Raw genomic sequence first — 10,183 nt, 5'->3', positions numbered from 1 at the left:
TCCTACCCTCTCCTAGAAGCCCTTTAACATTAGGAGGTGGGGCAGACTTCCCAATCACGTGATCTCTGTGATTGGCTGGCACAGTGGTCACATTAATAATAATATTGAAGAATCCGGATGTGTATCCTCCAAAGTATATGCAGTAATGCCTGGATGTGGGTGCTGGGATACAGGTTTGCAGGGATGGCTGCTGGGAGATTGTGGAACCAATCGCCTGTGTCTCATCTGATGGTGTATGGGGACTTTACCAGAGGTAAATATACTTTGGAGGATACAGATCCGGATTCTTCAATATTATTACCACTTCCATATGTCTGCTCACACTACTTATAATCAAAGGAAAACAGAAGTTACCTCCTGAACTACAGTACATTTGACCTCCACAGTCATATTGAAAGAGCCCGAACCCCCACAGGAATACATCAAGGGACAATTACCCACTTGGGAACAATATTCCATTGACATAATCACTGTCATTCATAGACACTACTTACAAAAGATTGTCTCCTTTCCCCTGATCCAATTATTATTTTTGTGCACCGGCCGGTACCCTGTAATTTGTGTTCCATGTTGTTTGTCTTGTTTCTTGTGTAATACTGGTTTGTATAACACTGATTTTACCTATATCGTATACTGCACAGTAGTGAATTTTCATGTCACATTTAATAAATATTCTGCTATGATCAACATTTATTACAGTTTCCCGATTCTTACTTCGCCGACCACATAACCTTCCTTTTTTTCTGACCTCTGTGCATGTTTTTGGTTAGGTTGGCCATCTACCGTATCCATACAGGGACATATCATAGCATCGCACATATCTACTCCGAAAAAATTCACTTTCATACTAATACGTTTAAAGTTAACCTGTGCCATACTATGCACACTAATGTATTTATATTTGGTTCATTAATCAGTGAAGGCTGTGAGAAAGCTGACTTTACAGTCTTCGCTGTGATCTTTGAGAACAAATCTCTTCAAAGTACAAGCAGCTGGAGAGGTGAGTGGGGGGTTATTTTAAAGCTCTTTTACTGCTTTTTAATAGTATGTAAATTGTTTAATGCCCACATTCTGCCCACAGGTGTGGCTCCGGTACTGACCTAAAACAGAATGGCAGCAAAGGAAGTCAGTAGGAAGCCAGAATGCTCTGTGTCATTGACTCAGAAAGTAGTAGTACAGAAGCCAGGTTGTAGCATGTGAGCCAGAGAATAAGTGTTTTTAATAAAAGATTAGCAACAACTCCTATGTATTTCTCTTTTGACAGTTTTCCTTTGTGTGATAACTAATGTGTTTGATGTATATTTGGGGAAAGGCATACAGTAGTAAATCTTTATTAGAGGTGTAGACTGTTTCATTTCTAAAATGATAAACTATAGAAAAAAGCTAAAACTCTGAGTTATCGCAATCAATTATGATGAATGCTGGGACATAGCACATTCCCCTACTACTATGTCAGTGCATGCTGGGAGAGAAATGTGGCTGTTGGGGCTATGTTTGATGGCAGATAAGAGATGCACATTCTAGCGTTAATAGGAATAAAGTGTTTTTTTTTTTGTTTTTTTTTGAGAAAAAAATGTATCAACAAAAATGTATTTTTTCTATAATCATAAGTACAGGTGTGAATAATGTTGTTCTGCAGCCATCAGAATTCAAGTAGGTGCTTTATTTAGCAAGGACATCTGTGAAGGAGACCAGTATATACAGTACACTCAGTGTAAACACATGTGCTGCCATTGAGCTGCCCACACGCAGAGACTGAAACACTAATGGCCAAACTGCTGAGCTGACTCAACCAGCGCTGATTGCAATAGAAATGCATCCTACAGTTTTCATGTCCTTTTTGTTAAAGGCCATTCAGAAAAATGCTGGCGAGTGCTTAACAATGTATAATAAAACACATAGCAGTGGTTTTTTCATACCTGGGAAAAAGAGGCATGCTGTATATGTTACCATGACAGGACTGTTACTCATGTAAAATAGGTAACCTTTTGGTTTAGAATCTGTACTTTTATTCTTAAGGGATTTTCAAAGAAAACAAATTCCTTTGCTTGAGATTTAGCAGTGCTGTGTGTCTGTCTATATATATATATATATATATATATATATATATATATATATATATATATATATATATATACAGGGCTTTTTTTCAGCGGGAACGTGGGGGAACACAGTTCCGTCACCTCCAGGACTGAATGTATGTAATGGCAAGGGGTGCTGGAGGTGTGCTGCAGGGTCTGTTGATGCTGGTTGCTGGGGATCTATTGTCACTGGAGGGAATCTATTATTGCAAGGGGGTCTGTTGCTGGGGAGATCTGTTGTTGCTGGCAGGGGATCTATTGTTGCTAAGGGTGGGTCTTATGTTGCTGGGGGGTCAGTCATTTCTGGGAGGGATCTACTGTTGAGGAAGAGGTCTATTGTTGCTTCCGGGGGTCTATTGTTGCTGAGGAAGGGGGTGGTATTTTCTTGTAGGTGGTTCATTGTTGCTGGTGGGGATCTATTCTTCCAGAGGGTCTGCTGATGCTAGCTGCGAGGAGATCTGTTGTTGCTGCTAGGGAGTGGGGTGTTTTGTTGTGAGTGGTCCCTTGTTGCTGGCTGCAGGGGATCTATTCTACTGCTTTTCTTGTTATCATTAAAAAGCTCAATACAAATTAGTTAGTACCACAAATGTTACTGTATTCTCTAAAAGGGGTGGTCTTTGGAGGTGGGTAATGGGTGGAACCAAGAAACGGTGCTCGGAGGTGGGTAGGGGCGGAGACAAGGGGTGACTTGAAAAGGGGGAGTTTCGGCACCTATTCTCTGAGAAAAAAAGCCCTGTATATATATATTTACCTGCCACATTATTTGTAATTCTGTGCAGATCGTCCGATGATCCAAGTACTTATGCCACAATGGAGTTCTCTGCAAACTATACTGCAGCACCATACTGCAGTTAAAGTACAACTCCATCAAAAAGGTTTAATTTTGGATAGAATGGAGAAATTTTGCCATGGAAACTCTTCTATTTACTTCCTTTCATACAGCTGGTTCAAACCATTAATCACACAGGAACGAACAGAGCTCTGACTTGCCCAGAATGTTGCTTTGCCCTTCCTATTTGAATAAATGTATTGTTTTTATTGGAGATAACTATACCCTTGCTCATACAAGGGCTACAAAATAACAATGGCATTAAACACCAGAGACTAGCAAGAAAGCCACATGGGGAGGGGAGTCCTGCTGTCCATAGATGAGTATCCTTCTACCAAGATGTCCAGAGATGCAAGCTCTCAATTGCCAGTTAGAAATAAAAGGAGACACAAAAGGATTCCAGTTAGGGAAACACGAGAAGATAACTGGAAACAGCAAGGGGGTGGGAACAATAAGGGAGGTGGATAAGTAGTTCCCTCTTGGGGCTCAGAGGTAACTATTAATGGGGGTGTTTGCAAATAGCTGAGGGTAGATTGTTCAAGGGTTGGGAATGCCCAATGATGCTAAGGTTCCCAAACTTTAAAAAAACATGGTCTGTGAGTCAGTAAGAATGCTTGAGAGTTTTTAATTAGTAAGTAATGCATTCATGTACATCTTAACTTCTGCTAAATCAACTCTTGGTTCTTCCATGCTTTGCATATCATTTGTTTCACCCTGATAAACAGTGATGGCAGGCTTCTGTTGAGCAGCTGTAAGACTCAGAACTGGATGGTGGAAAAGTGACATAACAGGGTCCTTTGGAACAGATATGTAAAACAGAGTGTGAACAAGGCCAAAGATTGTTGACCAAAAGGAGACCAATTTCAAACAAGTCCACCAAATGTGGAGGATTTCCCCTTTGTGGCCACAGCCTCTGAAGCATCTCTCGTCATAGGATGAGGGATCTTTTGCTGTACTTGCTAGTACCCAATATGATCAAAGTGGAACTTTGTAGGCAGATTCAAGTAAAGTGGAATTGAAGAAGCATTTCACTATGCCAGAACAAGTATTGCTTCAGTCCTCACATTAAGCATTTAGGGTCTTGTTTCCAAAGTTTTAAATAGAAAGAAAAGTTTGCGGTATTCATGGCTGCTCATAAAGTAGAAGTAGATTAAAGTTTAGGAGAGCCTATAGTCTGATGGCAGATGTGTTACAAAAATTACTTTTTATAGGGGAACTCAACATTTTTAGCAAGAAACATGATCTAGTGTTTGAGTTGTAGGTATCTGTAGTGTTCTACCTGAGGGGTGTTCCAATGTTCTTATAGGCCTGACCATGATGGGAAATCTGTTGCTCTTTCACAGTTTAATTCCTGTAAGGCAGTACTGGAGGTCAAATTAATTTGGATATGTATACTAAATGTATGTAAAAATCCTGTTAATGATTTTTAGTAAATACATATGTGGGTTAAAATGAAGTGTTTCTAGGAAACGGTAGCTCAGCATAGAATTAAGCATTTTCAGATGCACATTATAGTCTCATCTGTCTCTAGAGTTCCAGAGCATATAATACTGTATTTCAAATCCAATGCAGTCCAGTGTGACCAATATTTTGAGTCTGGTGCACTACTGAAACTGAATAAAGTGGTCAGGCGCTCTTTCTGCTCCAATGCTTGTAGACAGAGAATTGAAATATATCTACAGATGAGCAGACTGTTTAACCTACTGCATACTGTAAATTGCACAATAGTTGAACGTATGTAACGTATTTAGAAATATTTTACTGTAATGTAAACTGTAAATACTCTATCAATGTCAGCTGCAGTTATTTGTTGATTTTGGACTTTATACTATAGGTCTTTGACACCAAGGTAATTTACAAAACACAAGAATGCTTTACTTTTGATCGGGTTTTACTTGTGGTTTTGAAGTGAATTGTTGTAAGCCTTTTATTGCATAATACTTTGTGCATAGGTGTATTGGACTGGACACAGTTCTGCTCATATCCTGTGCTTAGCTGGGTAATCTATACTGCCGGTATATGCAAAACACTGACACACTAATGTAAGTATATTATTTGTAGGGTACAGCATACTATATGTGTTGCCATACGCTTGGCTAGAGAAAGGCAGAGCAAGTTAGGACATTGTACTGCAGTTGCTCTCTGTGCTCTTTGGATTATCAACCTGAATGAGTTAATATGATTGCACCTCCACCCAGCAGGGGGAGCTGGCAGGCAGAGGAGCTGAAAAGACTTTAATGCTGCCTCATTGAACCTTGGGACATGTTGTTCAGGAGAAGAGTTATACTGTAATAGTAGTGAAATATCATTTTGCTTACCCTGCTGTGTCAGAAGGGCTGAGGTCATTTACTGAATCATAGCAAAAGAACAGAGAACCCAATCTATCAAACAGCTCCTGTAGGGATAGCGCTACATGACATTACCTCTACATCCACTGTGCAAAGAAAGTTATTTTAAAGGTTTTAATCACTTCAACTCTCATATGCGTATACTCCTCATGGACCAAAGCAGTTTTTACATTCCCACAATGGGCATTTGGAGATATTATTTGGCAATACCTTTGTCATTACTTTAAATAACAAAGTAATAAATACAATGTTTTTGGGAACAAAAAAAGCTTTCTTTGGCAGTATTGTCTTGCAAAAATTATTTTATCCTAAAAAAGATGTAAAAAATTTAGTATGCACATTTTTTTTCTGTTTTGACTAGTGTTAGCTTTATAAAGCTAGTTTTACTGTAAATTAATAATATCCATTTTGATCTGTAATTTTTTTTGTTTACAATGACATTAAAATCATGTACAAAACATGACATGTTATTTGCAAATGAAAAAAAAAAAAGTTTTGAGCTTTTCCTTTTTAGTGCAACACTGATAAAAAAAAAAAATACTTGCAGAGGTTCCTTAGCTGATGTCATATGCAGATCAAATGTCACACCTTTGATCAGCATAAGACTGAAATAGTAAATACAATGAAATAGTACAGGTTATCTGCAGTTGTCATTTTGCACAGTGGTGGGTTTTTTTTTTTTGTTTTTTTTTTTGACAGCTGCCTCTGCTCTGTAACACAGAGCAATTCCTGGCTATTGCTGCCTCTGCCATATGCTCTAATTGCAGGTTGCCTGAAGAAGAGGCCCAACATATCTCACTGAGTGTGGGAAAAATGAAGCATTACAATATGCAGTATATACAATTGCTGCATAAACACATATCCACCATAAGGTGGGTGCAACATAGGACAGAGCATAACAACACCTGAAAACCAAAACGCATATGTCTGGCCCTGAGGAAATGAAATAAAACCCAGTGTTGGACCATGCGATTTATAATACAGCAATCATAGAGAAACAAAATCTAAGCGCGACATGTTTCGCGATAAACGCTTCTTCAGGAGCACTTCAAAATCATACCCCAATTGGGATCCAAGATGGAATCAGGGGGACAGAAACTGAAGCCTAGTGAATAACTACGTCATTTTAAATCCAGGAAAAATAGGCAGATACCACCCAGAGAAAATAATACCCTCCTGATTATACCATATCTCCCAAAACTTATGAATAGTAAAGTATATCTAGAGAGGGTAGAATAATTATATAGGCCAAACCCTAATAACCTCTATTAGTTGGACAAAATCGATATTAACAACCATTGGGAGACTGGTTGGTTTTATAATAGCCTAAAGCCAGGCGCCTTTCCAGGTAAAGATCTGATTAACCATAATAATTTCCGATCGTCCAGCCATGGGTTCCCCAGGAGCATGAATCTTATATAGTCTATTTAAAATGTCAAACTTTTTGGGATGTGGCACATATGTACACTCATGGCACCACCCCACGGTAGTGCACCTTTCCATTTGATTTTCTAAACAATGACTTAAGCCTAGTACACACTATCAGTTTTTTTTCATTTAACCTAGCGGGATGAACTAGTGGGATGAAACTCTGGTTCACCAGGCTGACTGCCTGTAACCACGCACCAACTGCTTAAGGAGAAGAGACAGCCGCCACCCTCCTTCTGAGATTTAGATTCCCGCCAAAGACCTCGTGCACCCGTACACCTGGCTTTTTATACCCCACAATGCACCGAGACAGCAGTCTGTGCCCATACTTGGGGCTGTATCAAGCCTGTGTCCTCATTGGCCAGGCTTCCTCCACTGTCCAATGTGCCTCCCAATTGGGCACAGTGGGCACACTCCCTCAGACCAGATGAATCACACACTGGAGTGCAATATAGAATTTTACCTGCTGCTCCTGCAGACAGAGCCAAAACTATACTCACTCTCTAGCACCTACCTAGGAGGGTGCTACATACATTTTCAGCTTTTCTTACAATAATACATGGTGATCCTTCTATGAAGGCATTTTCTGTCATGGGGTCACAGCTGTCTCCAAATGTACATTGTCCCCATGTCACACATGTTACGGATGAAGACTGACTTACATTGCACAAGCATCATTAGTTGTCACCATCAGGAAGGCCACCCTAAGTAATGATGTGCAGCCACTGCTTGAGCAAATGCATGTACACATGAAGCTGCTGAGGTTAGAGAAGATCTGCAGGATTGAGATGAAGAAAGGATGAAATTGCTGTAAATAGTATTTTTTTTTAAAAGTGCAGTTATTAATAATACACATTGCCTAATCTTTTTGCACCTACCGTACTTTAAGACCGTGCCTATTTTTGACACTTGGTGTTTACAAGCTAAAATTACTTTTTTTTGCTAGAAAACTACTTGAAACCCCCAACAATTATATATTTATTTTTAGCAGAGACCCTAGAGAATATAGATAAAACACAAAATACTGCGCTACCCTTTGGGTAAATAGTGAGGACTGGTTAAAGTGCTGTAGTGATTGTAAACTTATCCAATTATAAAGTGCTAATTAGTGATTACAATATTGCAATGGCTTATTTGTGTCATAACATCAATAAGTGCATATATAAGTGCAAAAAATTATCAGTTCAAAATATACAAACATATATATAGAATAATTTACTAAATAAGTCCGTGATATTGCTACTGGGAAAGTGCAATAAACAATACAATGTGATATAAATTCCTTCAAAAAACAGTCCGTGATGCTGCTAAAAAAGAAAGAAGAAAAAAAGAAAGTGCAATAGTGCTGTAAAGTCCTAGTATTGTGGTGATAACTTCAGCGGCCCTCCGCTTCACCGCAGGGTGCTAATTGGTAAGGTAGCTCACTTACCAGATGGTGTGGACTCTTGTGGCGTACGCCAACAAGAATCTAACTGCGCTTAGTTACTCCTCCAACTTTGCTGATGGATGGAATCCTTGGGATACTGGTGTCAACTCAGAACGAGAGAAAAGAAAGGCTCCTCATGGTGTAGAAGGTTAACAACCTTTATTTGTACACTTCACACGAACATCCATGTAGGTAAAAACTTCCACATAAAACATCCATAAAAAACACTGCAGTGGTTAAAAAACGATTCACTCCAAAAAAACACCAAACACTGGGTGTCACAGCAATAAGTGCGTCCAAATGCAAGAAAATCTCTATAAATGAAATCGTTGCTATATCGATGGTGGCTGAGTTAACCGCTCCAGCCACTTCTGAGCTCCTATGCAGCCTTGCGGCTGGTATGACAGGACGCTGCTGTGTGTATAACCGCGAGGTCCGCCGTACCCGGAAGTGGGAACTCAGCGTGCGGTCCAGTAGTCTGCTCAGAGCGAGGCAACTTCTTATAGAGAATAAAATAGAGATTGTTACAATATTTTTTAAAAGAATACCGGGGTTATGGCAGCTATCTGTGGAATGTGGAAAAAGTGCGCTGATTAAAAAGTGGGTAAGCTGCTACCTTAGAGTAGTAAATGTGAGATGAATAAATAAAAATCAGGTGCGCTGACCAAAAAACAACAAACAATCATAAACATCAAAGCATAAATTATATATTTTGATGTTTATGATTGTTTGTTGTTTTTTGGTCAGCGCACCTGGTTTTTATTCATGGCAGCTATCTGCTGTCATAACCCCGGTATTTAGCTTTAAACGACTGACCTAAATAGTCGTTAGGAGGTCGGTAAGTGGTTTTAAGAGAGGTGCTTGCACATTGTACTGGAAGAATATCTGTAGCAGTACCTTTGCTAACCACCTGTCTGTCTAAGCATAGCTGCTATCGCGTCTATCTATCTATCTACACTGAACAAAATTATAAACGCAACACTTTTGTTTTTGCCCCCATTTTTCATGGGCTGAATTCAAAGATCTAAGACTTTTTCTATGTACACAAAAGGCCTATTTCTGTCAAATATTGTTCACAAATCTAAATCTGTGTTAGTGAGCACTTCTCCTTTGCCGAGATAATCCATCCACCTCACAGGTGTGGCATATCAAGATGCTGATTAGACAGCACGATTATTGCACAGGTGTGCCTTAGGCTGGTCACAATAAAAGGCCACTCTAAAATGTGCAGTTTTATCACACAGCACAATGCCACAGATGTTGCAAGTTTTGAGGGAGCGTGCAATTGGCATGCTGACTGCAGGAATGTCCACCAGAGCTGTTGCCTGTGAATTAAATGTTAATTTCTTTACCATAAGCCGTTTCCAAAGGCGTCTCAGAGAATTTGGCAGTACATCCAACCGGCCTCACAACCGCAGACTACGTGTAACCACACCAGCCCAAGGCTCCACATCCAGCATCTTCACCTCCAAGATCGTATGGGACCAACCACCAGGATAGCTGCTGCAACAATCCGTTTACTTAACAAAATAATTTCTGCACAAACTTTCAGAAACCATCTCAGGGAAGGTCATCTGCATGCTCGTTGTCCTCATCGGGGTCTGCACCTGACTGCAGTTCGTCGTCGTACCCGACTTGAGTGGACAAATTCTCACATTCAATGGCATCTGGCACTTTGGAGAGGAGTTCTCTTAATGGACGAATCTAGGTTTTCTTAGATCTTTGAGTTTAGCTCATGAAAAATGGGGGTAAAAACAAGTGTTGCGTATATAATTGTGTTATATTCATCTATCTATCTATCTATCTATCTATCTATCTATCTATCTATCTATCTATCTATCTATCTATCTATCTATCTATCTATCTATCTATCTATCTATCTATCTATCTATCTATCTATCTATCTATCTATCTATCTATCTATCTATCTATCTATCTATCTATCTATCTATCTATCTATCTCAAAATATGAACATTTGTAATATATCTAAAAATCTGTCTTACACAAGTTTACATTTTTCATCAACCAACTAGTTAAAGCTTGACTTAAGCTGACATATCTAAATTTGAA

This window comes from Pelophylax lessonae (assembly GCF_965119305.1).
Source record: "Pelophylax lessonae genome assembly, chromosome: 2".
NCBI classification, from domain to species: Eukaryota; Metazoa; Chordata; class Amphibia; order Anura; family Ranidae; genus Pelophylax; species Pelophylax lessonae.
This window is presented reverse-complemented; position numbering follows the sequence as displayed.